This window comes from Pleurodeles waltl, chromosome 1_2 (assembly GCF_031143425.1).
Source record: "Pleurodeles waltl isolate 20211129_DDA chromosome 1_2, aPleWal1.hap1.20221129, whole genome shotgun sequence".
Lineage (NCBI taxonomy): Eukaryota > Metazoa > Chordata > Amphibia > Caudata > Salamandridae > Pleurodeles > Pleurodeles waltl.
Genome location: NC_090437.1, coordinates 1,036,724,021 through 1,036,747,598, shown reverse-complemented (window position 1 = coordinate 1,036,747,598; position 23,578 = coordinate 1,036,724,021).

Genomic DNA, 23,578 nt, shown 5'->3' with positions numbered 1-23,578 from the left:
AAAGTCTGGCAGAAACACATCATATAAAAGGAGATACTCACCTCTAGGGACACACAGGAGTCCACAGCCGCCATGGAACCCGAACTGGAAGTCTTCCCGATGCTGTGCCACACAATGGCAGTCCAGGAGCACCAACGCCAACGAAGATGACGATGGTGAGTACATCCGCCTAGCACACACGCACAACACACAACACACAACAAACACACAAACCACACACCCAGAACAATCTGGAGAGTAAATCTACAGCAATAGAACCCAGGAGCAAAGAAAGCTAGGACACATAACTCTGGTCCATCCACTGTAATCAAGTTTGGAAATGAGCTCAAATTCAAATAAATATATATATTTTTTAATAAATACATATGTACAGCAAGGGCTATTGTCCAGTCCAAAGTGATTAAATGGCCACAGGGCAACGTTCAAGGCCCAACCTGACCCCTGACCACCCAGTCACTCCACTGAGCAGGGGCATCATGGAGATGGTAGGCAGGTACCTCAGGGGGAGGGATGGGATGTTTCTTCTTGGGAGGGGGGTCCTTGGACTTGGGTTTGAGAGGGGGCTGGTCCTTGCCCTTCTATTTAGGGGAGGAGGAGTGGCCTTGGGCCAGGGGGGCCAGAGTGTTACTCTTTTCCCCTTAGTGGCAGGTGTAGTCTTAGGGGGAGGAAAAGGAGTCGACTGGGAGCTGGACATACTAGGCTGGGGGGGTGTGACCTTTCTCTTATGGGCAGGACAGGGTTGGAGGAGGGAAGAGGTCAATGCAGAAAAAAAGTAAAAGCTTCTTCGGACCAATTGGGTGGGGTGTGGGAGGAGGATTGTGAGTGGAGGTAGAGGGAGTGGTTATAGGAGGAGGAGGTGTGCTGGACTTGGGTGCAGGTGCATGGACAGTGTCCATGTGTGAGGTGGATGGCTGTTAGGTGTCTGAGTGAGAGCGTTTATTTGTCTTTTGAGGGGAGGCAGACAGGGTGGGAGAGGACAAACACGACATCTGCATGTATGGTGTGGTGTCTACAAGTGAGGTGGGTGTGCTGCATGAGGTGGTGATGGTGGTGACTGCGCATGTGGTGTGTGGGGCGCTTGTCTGTCGTTGTGGTGACTGTGGCCAAGGATGTACAAGTGGCAGGATCTGATGATGCAGTGCATGCAGGCGTGAGTACTAATGTGACTGTAAGGGGGGAGGAGAAGGGGAGACAGTGAAGGCAGTGGCTGTTGTAGTATATGCATCTGGTTGTTGGCTATGTGTGTGCTTGTGGAGTGAAGTGTGGTGCCTGTATTTGTCTATGCGAGTCCTGTCTGTTGTTTTGTATGCATGCTTGTCCGATTGTGTGCATGGGATGGGTTGGGTGAGAGGGCTATGTGACTGGAAACAGGTAGTTGGAGGGGTGACGGAAGAAACAGACACTAGCTGCAGTCAGAGAGGAGGCCAGAGCCTGAAACAATCTCTGTAGGGCAGCCAAGCCCCTGGATGGCATTCACTATGGTTGACTGCCCTACAGAGATTGATCTCAGGAGGTCAATATCCTCCTCACTGAGGGCAGAAGGGCCTGAGGTGCCTGGGGTGAATAAGATGCCCACCCTCCTGGGTGAACAGGCACAGCCAACTAGGTGGGGGGGCTACTGGGAGGGCGGTGCTGGTAGAGGGGTGGCCAAAGACGACTTAGATGTGGTGGTCCCTGGGGGGTCCACTACCACTAGGGAGCTCCCATTGGAGGAGGACTCTGAGTCTGTAGTAGTTGCTCCTTTCTCTTCCGTGGTACACCCCTCACCCTCCAACCCACTGGTCCCCTCAGCGTCGGTGCTCTCCGCCTCCTGGGTCCCGTGGGCTGCAGCTCTTCCACTCGCCCTGCTCCTTCACCAGATGATGCTAATGCACACATGGACATGATGACAAATGGAAAGAGGGAGAAAGCGAAAGGTAGCACAGGGTCAATCACAGCACCAACAGCACATATGACATACACATCACAATCACTCACTGGGACTTACATTGTGCAGTATGGACCATAGTGAAAAACCATTACCTAGGTACAACAGCAGTAAGGAACCCAAACACTACCAATTGCACACCTACTGCACTACCTACTGCACACCTATTAAGCCCTGTCTGCCATGGTATGCAAGCTACTTAGTAATACCAAATATGCATACGACCCTACATAGCTAAGCAGGACCACGCAAGAGTAGCTAAACCAGTATATTGGGGCTACCATTGACTAGAACCTTGCACCCAGGCAACAAACACAAAATACCACACAGTCTGTACTCATCCCCTTGTGGCTGCTGTGCTGCCCTCAAGCGCCCACCCAACTCCGGATTGGCCACTGCCAGTATGCAGGCCATTAGAGGGATCAGGGTCCGACAGGCACCCCCCCTTGTTGGGTGGCCATCCCAGCTGGGCCTCTGCTGTTTTCCGGGCCCAGCGTCTCAGGTCCTCCCACTGTTTCCTGCAGTGGGTGGTCCGTCGGCTATGGACCCCTAGGGTCCGCACGACCTTGTTAATGGCATGCCACAACCCTTTCTTTTGATGGGCACTGACCTGCAGAGGAGACACAGACAGAAGGACACCATGAACTATACAATCCAGTCTGTCACACAAATGGCTAACATACTGCATTTGCCCCTCATCAAGCACACACATGGCACTCACCTCTGCATACACATTGCATGCAGCCAACTCCCCCCAAATGACACACTGCTAGTACACACATACATCTACATGCAGCTATGTTGCATCTAATGTACCTATGCTGTACTTACCTGTTGGTCTGGAGGCCCATACAATTGCCCATACAGGGGTAGGACCCCATCCACAAGATTGTCTAACTCCTCAAATGTGAAGGCTGAGACCCTTTCACCTGTAGCATGGGCCATCGCAGGTTCCAGACACAGGTCACAGCAGCACATGCAGTGGAGATGTAGTACTGTGGAGAGTCAGGAATCAAGTGAAGTGGTAGAAAGAAAATGGCGGTCACGTCCGCCGGCGTTGATCATCATTGGTTCTTGTACTCCATAGAGCTCCATGTTAGCCAATGAGGATTAGCACAGCGGTGCAAACCACCTTCCGCCATGATGCCTTATGCTGGCGGAGTGAGGTCACTTCCACCGGTCCCTGCATACAGGACAGAGGTTGCCATTTCCTACTGCTAGTACCCATGTTGGGAATAACTATAAGCGTCATTGGTATTGACTGTTCACACATAGACAATTCCAGTCTCCTACATACATACATGGTCTGTGTACTATGATGTTGTATGTCCATAGGCCCTGTAGTCACACCCTTTTTACTTTTGGCTCACTTAGGCGGTCATTCTGACTGCGGCGGGCGGCGGTCGCCGCCCGCCATGCGGTCACCACCAAATGGCCGCTCCGCGGTCAGGAGACCGCGGATGCCATTCTGGCTTTCCCGCTGGGCCGGCTGGCGACCGCCAAAAGGCCGCCCGCCGGCCCAGCGGGAAAGACCCTGCAACAAGGAAGCCGGCTCCGAATGGAGCCGGCGGAGTTGCAGGGGTGCGAAGCAGACAGTGAAAATCTTCATGGGGCCCTATTAGGGGGCCCCTGCACTGCCCATGCCAGTGGCATGAGCAGTGCAGGGGCCCCCAGGGGCCCCACAACACCCGTTCCCGCCATCCTGGTTCTGGCGGTGAAAACTGCCAGAAACAGGCTGGCGGGAAGGGGGTCGGAATCCCCATGGCGGCGCTGCAAGCAGCGCCGCCATGGAGGATTCCCTGGGCCAGAGGAAAACCGGCGGGAAACCGCTGGTTCCCCTTTTCTGACCGCGGCTTTACCGCCGCGGTCAGAATAGCCCTGGAAGCACCGCCAGCCTGTTGGCGGTGCTTCCGCTGCCCTTGGAATGAGGGCCTTAGATTCCAACCACTGCGGAGGATGAGGATGAGGAGGCAAGCACCTGTGTACAGACCCCTTGTGGACTTGGCTACACTGGAGGTCCCGCACATCATACTCACCTATCGTCTGGACAGGGCCACCATTGCTGAGCTGTGTGCACAATCGGAGCCAGATCTAATGCCTGCTATCCAAAGCACTACAGCTATTCCCCCTGTAGTACAGGTACTCTCAGTGCTCCACTTCCTGGCAAGTGGTTCATTACAGGTGACCGTGGGCTCGGCTGCAGGAATGTCACAGCCAATGTTTTCAATAGTTCTTGAAAGGGTTTTGGCTGCCTTGCTCAAACTCTTGAGCAGCAACATTGCATTCCCCCAGAGTGAAGATTTGTCCACTGTGAAGAATGGATTCTACACCTTGGGACACATACCACATGTGATTGGGGCCATTGACGGGACCCATATTGCCTTGGTCCCTCACAGGGCATATGAGCAGGTACACAAGAATAGGAAGAGTTTCCACTCAATTAATGTCCAGATGGTGTGGCTTGCAGATCAGTACATCTCCCACGTCACTGCCAAGTATCCTGGATCTGTGCATGGTGCCTATGCCTTGAGGAACAGCAGCATCCCACAGGTGATGGCACGACTACTGAGGCAGAGTGTGGCTCATAGGTGAGAATGAATCTTCACACAATGTATGTCAGTGTCTGGCAACTGGAGATGTACTCCATGCCTTTGTAAATGGGTAATATGTATCCCTCACTACTTCCAGGTTACTCCTGCTACCCAAACCTGTCCTGGCTGTTGACCTGTGTTAGGAATCTGAGAACAGGGGCTGAAAATCAGTACAATGAGGGACATGGCCATACCAGAAAGCTTGTAGAAAGTACATTTGGCCTACTTAAAGCCAGGTTCAGGTGCCTCCATTTGACAGGTGGGTCACTATGCTATGCCCCTAAGGTCAGCCAGATTGTGGTGGCATGCTGCACAATTTGGCCCTCAGACACCATGTGCCCTACCTGCAGAAGGAGGGGGTGACAATACACTTGTGGCAGCAGTGGACACTGAGGACAGTGAGGAGGAGGATGTGGACCACAGGACACATATCATTCCGCAGTACTTCCAATGACACTCAGGTAAGACTGTAGATCTGTTCATGTCTCCATTTCTGTTGAATGCTGTGTGCCATCTGTGTTGAGCCAATCACTGCCTTACCCGTTCAATTGATCGTCACATATGCCTTCCCTTTTTGCAGATGTTAGTGTGGTAATAACAGTGTACTGATTTGATGGCTACAGACTGCTTAACAACATTTGTTTGATGGATTCACATTTTACAGGACATTTGCACAGGATGATACAGTTCATTACATTGCACATTTCTCTCTGATAAAGCACTATTACTACAGTTGTGTTCAAGGGTGTTTATTGAAGTGACAATGATTAAGGGATAGTACAATAGAGTGGGGTGATGGTTGAGGACAATCACAGTGTAGTGGTCCAATACAGGTACAATGTCCATGGGGTCATACGATGAGGAGCAATGGCATGCCAATCTCTGGTGTCTGAATGAGTCGCAGGGAACGTTTGCGGGGTGGTTCTTCTGCTGCAGAAGGACAGGTGCTCGTGGCCTGTGGGTCCTGTGGCAGGTCCTCCTGCCCACTAACTGCAGATGATGTTGTTGGTTGCTGAGTGGAGTGGCTATTGGTAGTGGGCAGCTGGTATGCTCTGTTCTCCCGCATGGTGTTGGCCATGCCACCCAGCACCCCCACAATGGGGACATGTTGGCATTTAGGCCTGCAACTGCTGCATGACCTCCTGGTGGTATACCCCCTCCAGCCGCTGGTTCTACTGCATGATGTTGATGACCTGGCCCATCCTGTCCTGGAATTTTTGGTATGCCCACAGGACATGTGTGAGTTCCTCCTGGGCAGTCGGTTCCCTGGCCTAGCCCCCTCCGGTGCACACCTGACCTGCCACTGTCCCTGGCCCCCTGTGCCTGTGTCCCCTAACAGTGTGCCCACTCTCACTTACACCAGGACCTTCATCGTCTTGCCTGTGTGGTGTAGACTTGGGTCCCTGCACAGGTGAGCACACTATTGATCGATTTGTCCTGGGGACAGGGGATTGGGGATGTTAGGTGGCCTCTGTTGTGTTTGAGTTGGAGGGATGGCCCTGTGGTGGACTGACTGTGTGATGTTGAAGCCGACTGAGCTGTGGTCCCAGATGGGCCACTGAGTTCATCCAGTACTGGACATCCAGAGTTGCTGTCTTCATTGGGGGCATCTTCTGGTGGAGGACTGATGGCCTGATCGCCACTGACATTGGCTGGGGCACCTGTGGGGATGTAAGTGATTTGTTAGGATCATTGTCTGTCACATTTTGTGCATTTCTACCTTTCCCTATGGGTACGGTGTTGTCCCACCACCTTTGGTAGTATAGGGTGTTGGATTGTGGGATTGGTAGTACTACATGCTGTCCATGCATTGCTGGTGGGTGTGCATGCAGGGCTGGGACGGGTGTGCCTGCAATGAGTAGGTCATGCAGGGGTATAGATTTACTGTGGTCACTAGGGTGGTGTACTGTGTGGGTTGGGGTGGGGTTTGGGGAGTCAGGGTGAGGGGGTGACATGCCATGCATGAATTGGTGGAATAGTATAGTAATGGTGACTTACCCATTACCAGCCCTCCAGTGACTCCAGAGAGGCCCTCCGGATGCAGGATTGGCATGACTTGCTCCTCCCATGTTGTCAGCTGTGGGGGAGGAGGTGTGGATCCACCGCCAGTCCTCATGATGGTGACCTGGTGCCTTGATGCAATGGAACGCACCTTCCCCCGTAGGTCATTCCACCTCTTTTGTATGTCATCCCTTGTGCGTGGACATTGTCCCATGGAGTTCACCCTGTTCATGATCTTTCTCCATAGCTCCATCTTCCTGGCAATGGAGATCTGCTGGATCTGTGCACCAAACAGCTATGGCTCTATCCTGATGATTTCCTCTACCATCACCTGCAACTCCTCATTTGTGAAACAGAGGTGCTTTTGTGGGGACATGCCTATTGTGTGTTGTGTGTGTTGTGCAGAGGGTGTTCAGTGTTGTGATAGGGGGTGTGGTGTGTGATGCATGACGGATGTATAGGTGGATTTGGTGAGTGTGTGCAGTTCTGTAAGTGATTGGCCTGGAAAGGTGTGGCAGTCTTTTCATGTTTGCAAGGGATTGTGGGTTATGTGGGGGGGTGTTTTATAGTGGTGCAAGTGGGTGTGTACGGTGTGTGGTTATGTGTCAGGTGTGGGTTTTTTGAACTGGCCAATGTTGGCTTGTGGTGATGTGTGCCCAATTCTGCCGCGGCAGTGTGCATGGTCAATGGATGACCGCCATTGAGTGTCCACTGTGGTGATTCGTGGGTCATAATGTGGAGGGTGGTGTTTTGCTGGTGTAGCGGTGTGGGTGGTGAGTCTGACAGTTTTTCGCCTTAGTTGGCTCTGGTAGATTTGTGATTGTGGCAGATTTCTGTCAGTTTTATGCTTGTATGTCATAATCTGGCAGAAGGATTACTGCCTCTGCGGTGATCTGTTGGCAGCAGTCACCACGGCGGTCTTCGGAATAGACCACCAATGTCATAATGACCACCATAATCTAACCTAATATCTGCACTCTTTACCTACTCTTAGGGGCCCTGCTCACAAGTTGATTTACCAGAGTGATAAATAATACAATTTACAAATAAATCTGAATCACTCACTTGATCATGAACATTATATTCAGCATTATTCATAAGCATGGAGGATTTTGACCCTCTAGTAAAAACAATGCTACTCTCTAGCATAACCATCTACCAGTTAGTGCCAGTGCATTGACTCACAAATTGTTGTTTTCCAAACAACAAGGTTGGAGCAGAGATTCCCACCTCAGATGGGCTTTTAGAAAGGGCGACACTTGCCCTCATCTCACAATGCATTTTGGGGCTGGGGTCTATGTGACACCTGGCTGGTGCAACCTCCAAGGGCCTGATCTGGTGGGAAACCTGATTATTTTCCTTTTACACAACCAGATGGCAAAGGAAGAACATAAGAAAAAGTGAAAGATTGAGATGTTCATGTTGTTTTTCTGTGGGTATTAGGCACCTGTTAGGCCTGACATCCTTTGTGTGTTTTTTTCCACTAAACCTTTTGTTTTCACCCCTCCTGTTTTGCTGAATTTATTTTTGTTGGCTTTAGGACTCTGTGCACTTAACCACTGCTAAATGTGCTAAACTGCTTCTGCTCATATCTCTAAACATGGTAAAATTGGCTAATATGCAATTGGCACATTGAGGGGCAAATTTATCAGTACTGACGCAGAACTGTGCAATGCAGGGTTGCATCAGAAATTCTTTTCCTCTTTTGTTGCATTTCCCTGCGCCATGGCTCCAGGACCAAAGATACGTCAAAAACTTTGATGCAACGATGTCATGAATGCCACCAAGTGCTGCATTGTAAGTGCCACCTTTGTGTCGTAAAGTTGATTTGCATGTCGTAAGGCACCTATACTTGACTCAAATCATTATCACATGATTTGTTTTCACCCCTCCTGTTTTGCTGAATTTATTTTTGTTGGCTTTAGGACTCTGTGCACTTAACCACTGCTAAATGTGCTAAAGTGCTTCTGCTCATATCTCTAAACATGGTAAAATTGGCTAATATGCAATTGGCACATTGAGGGGCAAATTTATCAGTACTGACGCAGAACTGTGCAATGCAGGGTTGCATCAGAAATTCTTTTCCTCTTTTGTTGCATTTCCCTGCGCCATGGCTCCAGGACCAAAGATACGTCAAAAACTTTGATGCAACGATGTCATGAATGCCACCAAGTGCTGCATTGTAAGTGCCACCTTTGTGACGTAAAGTTGATTTGCATGTCGTAAGGCACCTATACTTGACTCAAATCATTATCACATCATGTAGGAGTGTGAGTGTGCTTATAAAAGTGACACAATCTACACAACAATACTCCTCAATACAGAGAAGCATGGACGGAGCCCCAGAGAGACAGGATGCTAACAACATTACCCCAGGAGTCTTGCCAACATCCCTGGGGAAAAGAAAGACCAACTTCAGTGAGGAGGAGAACCAGATACTAACCAGGGAGGTGACAAAAAATTAGCACCTATTTGTCACTTCAAAATTGCCATTATCAAGGAAGGATCTGATATGGCAAACCATGGCGGACAATATAAAGGTGGTCATTAGAACTCGTTGTGAAACCCCGGCAAATTTGGCGCTGGCAGTCAACAAAAGACGGCCATCACGCAGCCCCCTCCGCCAGCCACATAATGAACATTCAGCTGGACCGGCGGGCGGAAACAGTGTTTCCGCCCGTTGGGCCAGCTGAATGCAGGGCCTGAACATTGCTGCCGGCTCCAAATGGAGCCGGCGGCAATGTAGCAGTGTGATAGGTGCAGCAGCACCCATCATGCATTTCACTGCCCATAAATCGGGCAGTGTAATGCGCAACAGGACTGTGCATGGGGGCTCCTGCACTGCCCATGCCAAGTGCATGGGCAGTGCAGGGGTCCCAGGGGGGCCCGAGTCACCCATTTAAAAGTGGTGGTTCTGCCACATTTATTATGCCGGTGGCAGTAATTACCATCACCGCCGGCATGGCGGCCCACACCGCCATATTCGTAATGAGTGCCAAAGTGTGTTGCACGAATAAAGAGAACAATCTGGGAGGGTAAGGATAGGTGGCATGACTACAAGCATGAGGGACAAGATGTCCAGGAGGAGCTGGACCCATTGGAGGAGCAGGTGGTATCCTTTATCAGAACAGAGTTGGTACCTGGAGGGGAATGCTGGGACAGTGTTGAAGTAGAGAACCACTAAGAACTACAGGGTGAGTGAAAACAAAGGGCAATATTGTTCACTCTGTCATGCAGTGCACCCCAGAAAGTCACTTTTCTGGGCTGCACTGTGCGGTGGGAAAAGGAAAGGTCAACAAGGCCCCACATGTTAAATCATCCATGACATAACTATCCTTTCCTAGTGCAGTAACAATTTTACCAGACCAGTTCAGCCCTGCCAAATTTCACAGGTCCATTTGTGATCTCCTGCCTCAGTCCAGGCTTTTCCTTTGAATATTGGGACTTGTAGAGGGATGTATTACATCACATAGCAGGACTATAAGTCACAGAATACAAAGTCAAACCTCTAGACTGGAACAGCACACCTGACATGGACCTTGGAAGAGGGAATCCAGGTTCTTCAGTAGGTGCATGCTCTGCAAGTAGGATCACTTGAAGAACCAGGTGTACAACAACTATCATAAATCCATATTTGATGCAGATGCCCTGATGCGTTGGGTGAAGTTGTTGTACATGTAGCCTGCCATGTAAGAGAACACTGTACCCCTGTCTTGATCATATGGATATCGGTGGTGGGGGTGAGTGCAAGTGATGCAGAGTGGAGATTCATGATTAGTTGGTGGACATGTAGGTGGTGGGTGATCTAGGTGGGTCTCTGGTAGTGTAGTGCCTTGTAGGTGTGGATGAACAACTTCATCTGGCAGAGTGTCTGAATGAGCAGGCATTGTATTTTCCTGAGGTGAGGTTGTTGCGTAGGCTCTCATTATTCTAATGAGACTACTGGATTTTGGGCAGCAAGATCATCCATGGTGTGGGAGACTGAGTCTGGCCCACTGTGGGTGACACCTGTCACTCTAAATCCAGGTTTTGCTCCGGCTAACTAGCAGTGGAAAGGGATGATTGGGCAGCCAAGCGCAAGACATATTAGGCTTCTCAGGGAAGTCGTGGTCACTCCGGTTGCATCCGGTTCTCTCATTCACACTTCGGTCTCATATATAAATGACAATAAGAAGCAGTATAAGTTTCAATAACTGGTTTAATAAAACTTTAGATAGCAAAGCGTGAGCTGCAATAACCAGGACGACACAACATGACAATATTAAAATGGTGACGAGGAGAGTGAAGCATAAGAATAACACTATCATATTGTCACTAGGAGTTATGGACTATTTCCTATCTGAGTCATAATCTGAGCACAGCATGTTAATCTCTCATTCTGCCTTTCAGGTTCCCCCAGGAGGACATCAACCCTGATACCTGAGCAAAGGCCTGTAGTCTGTGTTAGCATCTGCAGCAAAGCATTCAGCAATCAGCATACAGTCGTGGTTCCCTAGCTGGAATCTCCCTCTTAACGTGTAATGGGACTAGGAAGTGCTTTTATAATAACACAGCTGATGTTCTAAGAAAATGTACCTACGTAAGGATGTGTATTTTCTACGAATATTGGAGACTAAACTTCTACCATGTTCACCGGCAATGAACCAAACTGTAGCCTTGACTGAAGCACAAAGTGATCAAGAATGTCTTGTTTGAGAACACAGTTTTGGGCTAAGCAAAACAGTTAGATAGATGAAAATTAAACAAGACCGTAAAACTGGTTATTGTAAAAATAACAATGCAAAGCTGAATAAAATATATATAGGTCAAAGTGCACAGTGGCCTAGTGTGTTAAACTAACGTGCATGGAGCTATAACTAAAATGGCTACACAACACCCTCCCCTTGTCTGTTGTAAGTGGTTCAAAGGCAAGCCAAAAATGTCATTGCTAAAAGCTCAATCTAAGATACATAGAAAAACCAGGTCAATTTTGACGAGTTAAAAGGACACACAAGCATACTACTTGGCAATTTAAAACATGAGCATATGACTTATAACCGAATTCAAAAGACATGTCTATTTAAACATGTTCCAAACTAAGTACGGGCCATGAAGAGCAGGAGATCTTCCACTTCGGCAGGTGTCAGAACCGGAAAGTCCACAACCAAAAATGATCAAGGAGCAAGTGTGTTCCATAGCCCCAGTGTTAACCAAGGCAGCATCCCGTGGAGTGCCCATTGATGAGTTGTCGGAATCTTCCTCCAGGAAGGGTAACTCATAATTAGCTTCACGTAGCAAACGCAACCTCAGTGTGCATGTCTGGTAATGAACCCTCAACGAAAACATCAACACATCAGCATCTATTGTTGGGGGGCGCTGCTGTGAAAGACAAACTTCCAGTACATGTTCGAAAGAGCACCAGAGGCACGAAACACGGGCTGCACACTATGCGGAACTGGTCTGAATGACAAAGACCAGTCACACTCCAATTGCTCCAGGAGTGTTGCTCCAAAATGCTGCATCATACGCTCACGACACAGCTGCGCTGATGGGAGCGCCGTCATTTTTCATCGTTGCGGCGGGACAGCCATTGCGCATGAACAACAGCAACAGCAGGATGCCATCTAATAAAGTCAAAGTTATTGGAAACCCCCCAAAAATACTACTGAAAATTGAGTGGATAGCTGAAGGTATCAAACGAATATGGAGGAGAAGGTGTGAACGAAAACAGAACCAAAAGCTTTAAAAAATGCGCGATTCCAGTCGTGCTAGACGCATTAAATATTCGTCCCACGAGTTCACCAAAGTGTCTTGGGAAGTTCGTATTTAACAGGGACTGTATTTCTGCTGATGACCTTGCCACTTGAAGTGCGTAGGTCTTGTGTGCAGATGTAAGGGCCACATGCTTTTGAAACAGTAAAGCCTTGAGTCTACTCAACTTGTCAAAATTCACTTTGAAGTAGCAATGTAAGGCCAAATATCAGCTACCTCCTTAAATTTAGTGGGGGGAAATAGTACGTTCCCGAAGCATGTAACAACCTTAGAGACCGAAACAAAGTAAACTATTCCGGCCTGCATGCCACAACAGCCTTCACTATTGAGAAGGACGTAATTGCCTTTTGAAAGCACCTGGAAGCTTGGTCTAATCAAAGGGACTGGGACTCCCTTAAGATAGCAAGCCAAGTTTGCAGCTGAGGCATTACACGCCCCATGCAAGGACGGCTGTTTACAAATCATCAAATGGCTGACTGAAGTCTTGCATTCACTACTGCTAAGAAAGACCACTTTCATGCCATTGAAGCATTTGTACAAGAAGGGAAGCTCCCACACCTCATGGAGGTAACTATCTCCCAGCTTTTCATATCTGCCTACCAGAATGTATTTTAAACAGGAGGTAAATTGTAGTGTGGAAATAGGCAGATTATTAACCCCATGCATTAACCAGTCAGCCGATGGTATTTTGGCCACAGTAAAAGGCAACTTTTCTAATTTCTCAATGTTAAGCATGACATAAGTCGCTTACTTCTTAGCCAATCGTTGTTGTTGTCGCATTAGATTAAAGAAGAAAATATCTCCCTTGCTCTGACGTGCTGCCATGGAATGCGACCCGCCTTCAATATTTGAAACGTCCAACCCAACTGCATAATGGACATGATCTGACTCTGTCCATGGTGTAAGGAAGACATATCAGATTGTACAATGTCTATAGCAAAAGAGACAATATTATTAATGGGATATATCCGGTTGGACAAAGTGTTAGTCCCATTATCCACAACAGCTAATGCCTTTTTTAAATTTTCCTGGTCTATTTGCCTAAACCGGGCTGCAGCATCTTGTTGGGAAAGTTTCCAAATCTCATTATGTACTGCATATAAAAAACACTTCTTACGTGGTGTTCTAGGGCCTGACAAGAAATCTTGTAAGTCAGTGGAGTTAAACAGAAGGAGAGGTGTTCTCTAACCGCGTTCAGTGAGGATGATTTTAGCCACTGTTAGCATAATTTTCCCACACTATATGTTGTAATTATATCTGCAAGCTCTGGTGATATATAGCGAGGGTCTGGCCTACTCGTCCTAAACCCCCCCCGAGGAGTTAAGAAAACGTTGATGACACCCATTGGTATATATTGGCCACAATAACCACCCGCCTGGACGTGTCAATGAAGCATTAAATGTACCATTCTGGACCAACTCATCGAGCTCATCTTCAGTTGCATTCGTATATGTTTGCCATTTGTAAAATGTATGCGGGGCAGGTATACTGGGCATGTTTAATTCCCTGATTGATGCTACGCCTAAACAACTAGTTTGTTGCACTGTTTCATTTGTACAGGAATGAGACATGCTCTAAACACTGTTCCTTTTCCCTTAATTTGCCAATTGTTTGCCCCCCAGACACTTTTCAGATCAATTGATTTGGACCAATATTCATAGCCTTATATCGATAATGGGAAACAAAGGATTCCGAATATATACATTTTGAATTGGTCAATAACATGTGTATATCCTTAGTAGATGGTACTTTAAAATAATATGACTCAGCATTCTTTTGATTGTACCCAGAAAAATATGCAAACTTTTCAGAATATGTTTTGGAACTCCCTTGCGGCGGAGTCGGGCAATATTCCCATTGCGTGTAATTAAAAACAGTTTTGGGACTGCTAGCACTATGTATAAAATGGTGCCCATAATAATTATAGCAAAACATATCACCATAATTTTCTTTAAATTGGTAAACATCTTCGTTTTCAAAGACACTATAATATTGCAATTCAGTCATCATAGAATCACTGTTTTCACATCCCAATCATCAGAAACAATGCTTGGTATCACAATATCACTCATTGATAATTTGAACACATACGGTATTTGAATAACTTCTGTGGGACCATATATATATAACATTACTTTGTCCCAAACAATCCCATCAGAAATTGGCACTGCGGAAATGTTCACAAAGGATAAGTCTCTTCGGACTTTCTGTGAAGAAGAATGTGGTTTCAAAACCTCTTCCACCAGTTCAACTGTCGATTTGTCAGGTAAAAAATGACCATGTATTAACAAGAAAAAGGTAATGACAAAACCAATCCAAAGCAGAAATGCCAGGACAGTCAAAGAGAGACATGGATAATTCTATGGAAAAATAAAATACGTTTCTTTAAACCAGTTTGTTAGCTTACATGTACTTGACAAATCAGCTATCGAAGAGGCGAATGAGTCTGAGAAATCTTCGTTGAAGTCAGCAAAATAACCAGAGGCAGTACGTGCAAATGGCTGAGCCATTGTCAGTGGTGGAGTTGGTGTTTCCTGCGGTGGCACACTATAGACAGCACCATCTGTTTGGCTTGAAGTCGAGTTGACTTGGTCAAATGTTTCTAAATTAGTTGACGTTAGTGGAACTAATGCAAGATCATCTTCCACCCTCCCCAAGGTCGGAGAGGTGTCGGTGTTGGTATAAACAACTTGTAGAGGAACTTCTTCGCCAGTAGTGAGAGGGATTCGGGAACTACTGGATGTTCCTCTTGGTCGGATGTGCAGGATCGGCCACATGGTGTAGTTTGACATTGTCAATGGAAACAAAACGATTTTCTTTGGCACCGGCCAACAGTGGTAGAATAACAGTTCTGGTACCGTGTATCCCTAGTACATGGACTGGTGCTCGATAAAAAGGGCCAAATTCCTTTTTCACTGCAACTTTTTCTCTGAAAAGATCCCCAACTCTGGGAATCCAGCTGGTAGATGTCACAGGCACATCCTTAATCCCTGTGGAGGAGGCACTTTTGGAAGAATTATCATCACTGAACTGTTGCAATTCCTGTAAGACAGTGACAAGTTCATTTATGTCAAAAGGTGTTTCTGCGGCCTCCACGCCAGGACCATCAAGATTTGGAACATACATTTGAGTTCCGAACAGGCACTCATATGAAGTACGATCCCACAGGGACCTTCTAGGCAGATTATTTAGTGATCTCTGGACTCCATATAGGTGGTTAAGCCAACTACGACCCGTACCTAAGACTTTGGCTGTTAAGGATTGCTCTAAATCATGGTTTAATCGCTCCACAACACTATTTCCCTTGGGATGAAATAGAGACGAGTACTGGAGCTGGACCCCCAATGAAGCCATGGCGTCCCTGAATGCCCTTGAGGCGAAAGCAGGGCCCTGGTCCAAATGGAAGGCTGCAACTGCATATGTATCAATAAAGACTCGCAAATCTTTAATAACAGTCTGCGCGTCAGCAGAGCGTTGTGGCCACACCCATACAAATCTGGAGTATGAATCAACAGCGACTAAAATATATTGGTATGCACTATCAGGTGTTAGTGGGACCACAGTGGTCCAAGTGCACACATTGTAATGGTATGTTTGAAATTAAGAGGGGTGTCTGCGGCGGACGCTTGGCAGTGGAAACTTCGATTTGTTGACAGATGTCACAACAAAGGGCATACTGCTTAGTCTCTGTGTAGAGACCTGGCCACCAATAACGGTCCTGCAAGATCGAAATTGTAGCCACCACACCAGCATGAGCAGATGCCACCCCTTCATGCGCTGCTTTAATCAATTGTGGTCTTATACCTTTGTTGGGAATTTCTCGTACACCTACGCCTGGTATCTTAACTTCAGCGTTCAGCATACTTCCCATACGATAATGATATTTATTATGAAATCCTTTAGGATGGGTCGTACCATCAGCCGTAGCTGTCACGGCAGCCCAAATGTCTCCGTCCGGCTTGGAACTCGAGCGAGTCACTGCAGCTACAGTGGCTACTGCCACTGCTGACTTTGCGGCTTCATCAGCCAATGTATTTCCAGCAACATGTAATCCAACGCGCTGGTGCCGAAGTGTGTGTACAACATGGACATTCGGTAGCCTCTCTTTCAGGTCAGCTACTTTCCCCCACAATAGTCTGTGTTTAATGGTGTTGCCTTTGCAGGTATTCATTAAAGGACTGGACACAGTAATATGAATCACAAACAATCAGCGTAGGCTGTGCCGGATCCGTGTGTTCCAGTGTCATCAGCAGAGCTTTAGCTCAACCAATTGTGCTGTACAATCCCCTAGGGTCTACGTAAAGGTATGTAGAGGGCAACATTTGTCACCCTCCATATAGCCACTGACGACTGCGCAAGCAGCAGAATATTGATGTTTAGTTTCAATTGCAGGTTGTGCAGAGCCATCGGTGTACATGACTCTGTGATACTGATCAATAGGCAAAGTATTTGCTGGAACTGGATATTCTATTTCATATTGTAGAAATTCCTGAGTTTGTAGCTTTGGGTCAAAAATGTAGTCTACATCAGTGGCTGTCAGAGACGTAGCCCATTGTATCCAACGTGGATGTAATGCTTTTGTGTTTGGAACGCTAGCTTTTGTAACAACCTCTAGGGCTGGGATTGGAGAAACAACAATAATGCGTTTTCCTTGGGCAAGAGGTCTTTCTTTGATGACAGCCATCTGTACAACAGTGAGAATTTTCTCTGTGGGAGCAAAGCGTTGTTCTGCTGCTAAGTACAAATGCGATTTATATGCAATCGGGACTGTCTCACCTTCATTAAACGTCACATAGGTGAAACCGATGGCCCCAGCTATTACTCTGATGACCAAATGTGTTTTGTTGTCCCTTGTGTGTAAATGTTGTGCTGCAAGCATGTCTGTCTGCAACTCTCGAAAAATGCGTGTATGTTCGATTGACCAGAATTTACTTGAAAAATCAGGATGTATTAAGTCATATAAAGGTTTTATGCATGTAGCATAATCTGGAATGTAGGTTCTGCCAAAATTTAAGAAACCCAATAATGATTGGAGTTTTTTAATCGTATTCAGTGGTTGTAACTGTGCGCACTTCTCTAAGAATTGTGGCGCTAGGCTCTTCCCTTCAATTGACAGCTCATATCCTAGGAACAGGATGCTGAGGATTTTTGTTTTTTGGAAGTTAAATTTGTAGCCAAATTCGGCAAACCCTACAATAATGCGGGTTACCCGTCTTAAATGTTGTAGTAGTTCATCATTCATCAGGTATATATCATCTACATAGGACAATGCTTCAGGGTCAATCTCGTGCAATATAGCAGTGACACGAGCTGCGAACAGTCCTGGGCTGTTCTCATACCCCTGAGGTAAACAACTGATTTTTTTGTGGGAGCCTAGTGCGCTGAAACTTGTTAAGTCTCTACTCCCAGGCGCTATATTCTGGCAGAAAAACCCATTGGAAATGTCTAGTGTTGTTTTGTATTTTTTACGCACTATGTTGCTTATTAGTACTGTGCTATGCGAATTGTGGATAGCATAGGTACGTGTATGACTGTTTAAATGTCTGTAGTCTAAGACTATTCTGTATGAATGGTCTGGTTTAGCTACAGGGAATAATGGATTATTCATTGGGGAGTCACAGTGTTCAATCACACCCTGGTACTCTAATTGTGTTAGTATTTCTCTCACTGGTGCTTTTGCTTCATGTTTTATAGGATACTGCGGTTGTGGCTGAGGTTCACTTTTAATTGGAATTACATGGTAGGGGGATTCTTTATCCCATCCTATGTGATTTCTGTATAATACAAGTGCCTGCGCCAAAGCCCATTTCATGGACTAGGATTCAGTGAGTTCCTCTGGAACAAGGGGCGAGAAAGAAGGCTTAATGACATCTTCTCCATTTGGGCAGGTACGGACAAAGTCAGACGGCCAACCTTGTTCAGCCAACAAGACATCATATACTTTTAATATGCGATCCCAAAAGATTGCGTCTATTGTGTGTTCAATGTCTCCTTCTAACTGTAGCGTTACTTTGTACACGTATCAGGTGTGGAGACACGCATGTCCGCAGTTTCTACTTGTATAAAGTCATCAGTTGCTTTCACCTCCAGATGCTCTAGAAGATTCCAGCAAACTATTGTGATCTCTGCGCGCTGTCTAGCAATGCTAGAGCCCAATTCTTGTTCTTCAAGAGGCATATCGGACTGCAACTGCTGCCACTTTTTTTGTTGTTTAAATTGTTGTTTTTGTTGGGCGTGTGTCTCTTCCTTTTTAACAAAAACCTCTGAAGAGCGTTGTGATTCCTTTCTCAGTTTCACGTACTCTGTTCTTCGCTCTGATCGCCCACCTCTCTCATTTCTTTTTTCCGATGAGTCCTGAAAGAAACGAGATTGGCATGTATCAGTATATTGATATCTATCAGGCGTTTTGATATTATCTCTATTTCTGAGATTATACCTATTCTGTGGGGTTCCCATACGTGGAGATTCTCCCCTCTCTTTCTTTGGAGTTTGCTGCTTTTTATCCCAGTGTGTCTTATTACCCTTAGGTCCTTTCTTGGGGGTATCTTTGTTTGATTTACCCTGAAATTGAGGTTTTTGTGGTCTGGCCCCTAAGCTATCTCGACCAATATTTGAATAGGTCTCTGCTATTATTTTAGGTAGCTCTTGTTCTTGATCCTGTTGTGGAACGTCACAAAGCCGCATGCGCACTGCAAGCGCAACTGCTTCCCCTTTAAGGTTACTTATAATGATTGAGGATACGGTGGCAAAATTGCCCATCAATTGCATCCCAAAATCTAGGGCCAGGGCAGCCCCATATTCATCTTGAATTTGTTTCAGCACTTCTGGTAAATTGGCAAGTGTCAGTGTATCATGTGCGGTTGTGTGGAGCACGGCAAATACTGTGCCCCAGGTATTACAGTTTTCTACTGTAGGGACCATCCCAAAGAGCAAGCACATCATTAATATTCTATGTTTATCCTGAGGTCCCGTATGGGGAAACACTGCCTCCAGCGTATTCATTTTCTGTGCTTACCAAAACTGAGTTTCCTCTCGTTTGGCAGGTACTTTACCCATAATCGAATGTACAGTTGCAGGATTTATACCCAGGGTTACTGCATGTGGATGTGCTGGAGCAACACGTGTGGGTTTGTATTTAGTGTTTGCATCACAAATTGTACTAATCGTCTATATATTGCTATTAACTCAAGATATAAGCGACGAACCTCAGCTACTGCTAAATTTGCTACCGCAGGATGTGGTGTATAGGTGGCCAATAAAGGCCAGGTAGGACGTCATTACTTAGTAGACCTAACCTTACTGGTAATATTGTGTGGGGTAGCCAATTTTTATGTTCTTGCTAAGATAGAGGTATCTCTAAATATGCGCACGCTCTGTATTGTCCAGGCGCATTCGCGGGTGTATATTGATGAAATGTATTTGTGTTCCCATCAACTGCTGGAAATGTGACCCAAGAGTAAAAAAGTTCTGTTTTATAAGCTGCATGAGCGTCCACCACGAATGTGACTGGACCTCCCTGGGCCGTTAGACCATTTGCTAGTAAGTGTGCTGTTAGAGGTTGTCTCATATTTACAGCTATTTGTACCTGTTGGGGATTCGCCATGATAGTAACACTATGAGTTCAGAGAAGGCACACCAAAATGGGGTTTCCTTTTGAAGTTCAAGCTTGAACAACCGCCAGTTGTAGTAGGAGTACCTACACAGCTGTGGTGGAAATCCTCAGCACCACGGATGTTTCCGCATACGGCATTTAGGTATCATTATATATAATGAGACAGAGATACTCCGGAGGACCGGGAAATTAGAGACTGACCAAACGATGGCGGCGCCATGTCACGTATTCGAATTAGACTACTGGATTTTGGGCAGCAGGATCGTCCACGGTGTGGGAGACTGAGTCTGGCCCACTGTGGGTGACACCTGTCGCTCCAAATCCGGGTTTTGCTCTGGCTAACTAGCAGTGCCTCATCTCTACCAGAGGAAAGGGATGATTGGGCAGCAGGAGCCAATGACATATTAGGCTTCTCAGGGAAGTTGTGGTCACTCAAGTCGCATCCGGCTGTCTCATTCACACTTCGGTCTCATATGTAGATGACAAAAAGGAGCAGTATAAGTTTTAATAACTGGTTTAATAAAACAACTGCATTTTAGATAGCCAAGCGTGAGCTGCAATAACCAGGATAACACAACATGACAATATTAAAATGGTGACGAGGAGAGTGAAGCATAAGAATAACGCTATCATATTGTCACTAGCAGTTATGAACTATTTCCTATCTGAGTCATAATCTGAGCACAGCATGTTAAGCTCTAATTCTGCCTTTCAGGTTCCCCCAGGATGACATCAACTCTCATACCTGAGCAAAGGCCTGTAGTATGCGTTAGCATCTGCAGCGAAGCATTCAGCAATCAGCATACAGTCGAGGTTCCCTGGCTGGAATCTCCCTCTTAACGTGTAATGGGACTAGGAAGTGCTTTTATAATAACACAGCTGATGTTCTAAGAAAATGTCCTTACGTAAGGATGTGTATTTTCTACATATGTTGGAGACTAAACTTCTACCACGTTCACTGGCAATGTACCAAACTGTAGCCTTGACCGAAGCACAAAGTGATCAAGAATGTCTTGTTTGAGAACACAGTGCTGGGCTAAGCAAAACAGTTAGATAGATGAAAATAAAACAAGACCGTAAAACTGGTTATTGTAAAGTTAACAATGCGAAGCCGAATAAAATATATCTAGGTCAAAGTGCACAGCGGCCTAGTGTGTTAAACTAACGTGCATGGAGCTATAACTAAAATGGCTACACAACAAGGTGTGTTGTGCATCCTTCAAGGTAGGTTGAGTATTAGTTTGGCATTGGTGTTTGGGGTAGTTTGTCCCTTTTGTAGCAGGTGTGCTATATAGATGGCATTATTGGAATACAGTCTATGTGATGAGGGCCTGAGTGATGGTCTTACTGTGTCAGGAGAGAGCCATATGAAGACATTTCTGAGCATGCAAAATATGTGAAAGCGGGGGAGGTGATAGTGGTAATTTGAAGTCTCACAGTGAGTTTGGTGTCCAGGATGAAGGACAGGTTTCTGGTGTGTTTGGGAGATGAATGGTGAGGGCCTAGTTCTCTGGGCAACCATAGTGAGTTTTTATTGCAGAATATCATCACTTCTTGTCGGGTCGATTATGAGCAACTCATCTCACATAGAGTTAAACATGTTGGTCAAAGGTATGATGTGACAAGGTTTGGAGGTCTTGGTGTCTCCTGAGAGTTAATGTATGAACTGTGTGTCAGCACTGTAAACAATGATGTTGAGTCCCTGAGTCTGAATAATGCTTGCAATGGACATGTTTTTCACACATCCCTTTGTACATGAAATGTTAAATAAATGTTGTCCAAATGTAACAAAAACACGTCATATTCAATCATGTAATCTTAGTGACAAATTTCTATTTCTTTCCAAGGGTCAAACAACATCTCCTGGCAATCAGTCTGTCTATGATGCCGCACCTGTTGTGGACATCATTCTGCCCCCATGGATGAAGGCACCTTCCAACATCTCTAAACAGTACTGAATCTTCTTCTCTGGCACTAGGAAGGAAAGACAACATTGTTGGGTCTCCAATTGAACCAACACAAACTGGACGTGCAACATTAACTGGTCAAAAGACAGCTGAGGACTCTGAGGACTCCCAAGTTACTTTTGAACAACAAATGATAGGAGTTCAGTAGCAAGCGAATGAGGAAATACAGTTGGGGGATCGAGACCATAGCAGGCACTCTTGAAGGAGTCTGTAGATATCTTAGCCCTATTAAGGGGTTGACTAAGGCAATCACAGACACCCACTCTTGGGATTGATGGATCCCTAGTTGACAAACCTGTTGTCATGATGCAGAAGGAATAACAACAACAGCCTTCTACGTCTAACTCTAGTGAAGTCAGCTGGTATGTGGGAGTCAGCAATACATCCCTCCAGCCCCTAGAGGCCAAGATTTACTCCTTCATAGCATCAACAAAGGCCCTTAATGGCAATGTTGCTGCTTTGCTGGCTAACCAACAAACTATACCCAGGGACTACTATGCTGCCTTACTAGCACTCACAAATGCTGTTAGGAACATAGGAAGTACATCTTCTGCCTCTGATGTGTGTGTGCCTAAGGCTAGTAACATCTCTCAGCAGCCTCTCATTCGAACAAGACAACTTCCAGGGGCGGCAGAACATGCATCACAGGAGGATGCTGTAGAGTTCCCCAGTTTCCAAAGAAGAACGTTTTGATAAATATTTGTGAGTGCCCCCTGGCCAGTTTCCCTATTTGTCCTGAGAAGGACATCATGCCCCCTTCTTTGGAATCCAGTATGTATTTTTTTTGTGCAGTAGTTTTTCTTGTCCAATTAGGCTCCTAAATAATCTGCTACACTTGGTAATGGCAATTTGTTCCTCCTAACTGATCTCACTACATACACATGTAAATGTGAAGTCACATGTGTAACCAAATGTATGTTTACATACAATACATACCATTTGACATGTGTGTTGTTTTGGGGAAAACAACCTATGCACACATTGTTCTGTAAGGATATGAACCTCTGTAATAATACAATCATTATTATTATAAACCATTATGGGAGTTGTATGGTTCTTCCTCAAAAGTCTGCATACATAATGTAACTATATCTGTCAAAGTCTCTTTTTGAAGCTGAAGAAGAGAGACCTCAAGTTAATTGTACATGCTATATTTATATGTGCCCCTACACCAATGACATCCATTGCAATCGTATGATAAGCAATGTGTAGTTTATCACTGTAATGTCAGAGTGTGTCAACGAGATACATTTTCTTGATAGACACACAGTGACAATAAACTTGCAAAGTATACAAACACATTCCACTTGTACATGGGATGTGTGAGACATGTGAGGCTAAAGCACTGTTACAATGATCTTCATAAATGTTGCAAAGCAAAGATGACAACACCACTCACTGTTCACAGAAAAGATAAGCGACAATGCATAACTCTGGATGTTTATACCATTACTAGCTAGAGACTGCTGCCCATATTCCTCATAAAGATTATTTGTACTGGTGCACACAAGGCCTAACTCATACCCTGAATGACAGTGACCAAGATATGCAAGGGCACTTCACCTCACCCTGTGTATTCTGATAAATGTTGAGTGATGAAACACTGACCTCAATAGCTGACTTTTGTGACTATGCTCCAGAGAGGCCTCACATGTGGTGAGTGTGAATGCATCCATAAATTACATCATTTGGATATATAAATTTGCATCAGTGGCAGACCAGGGAACGT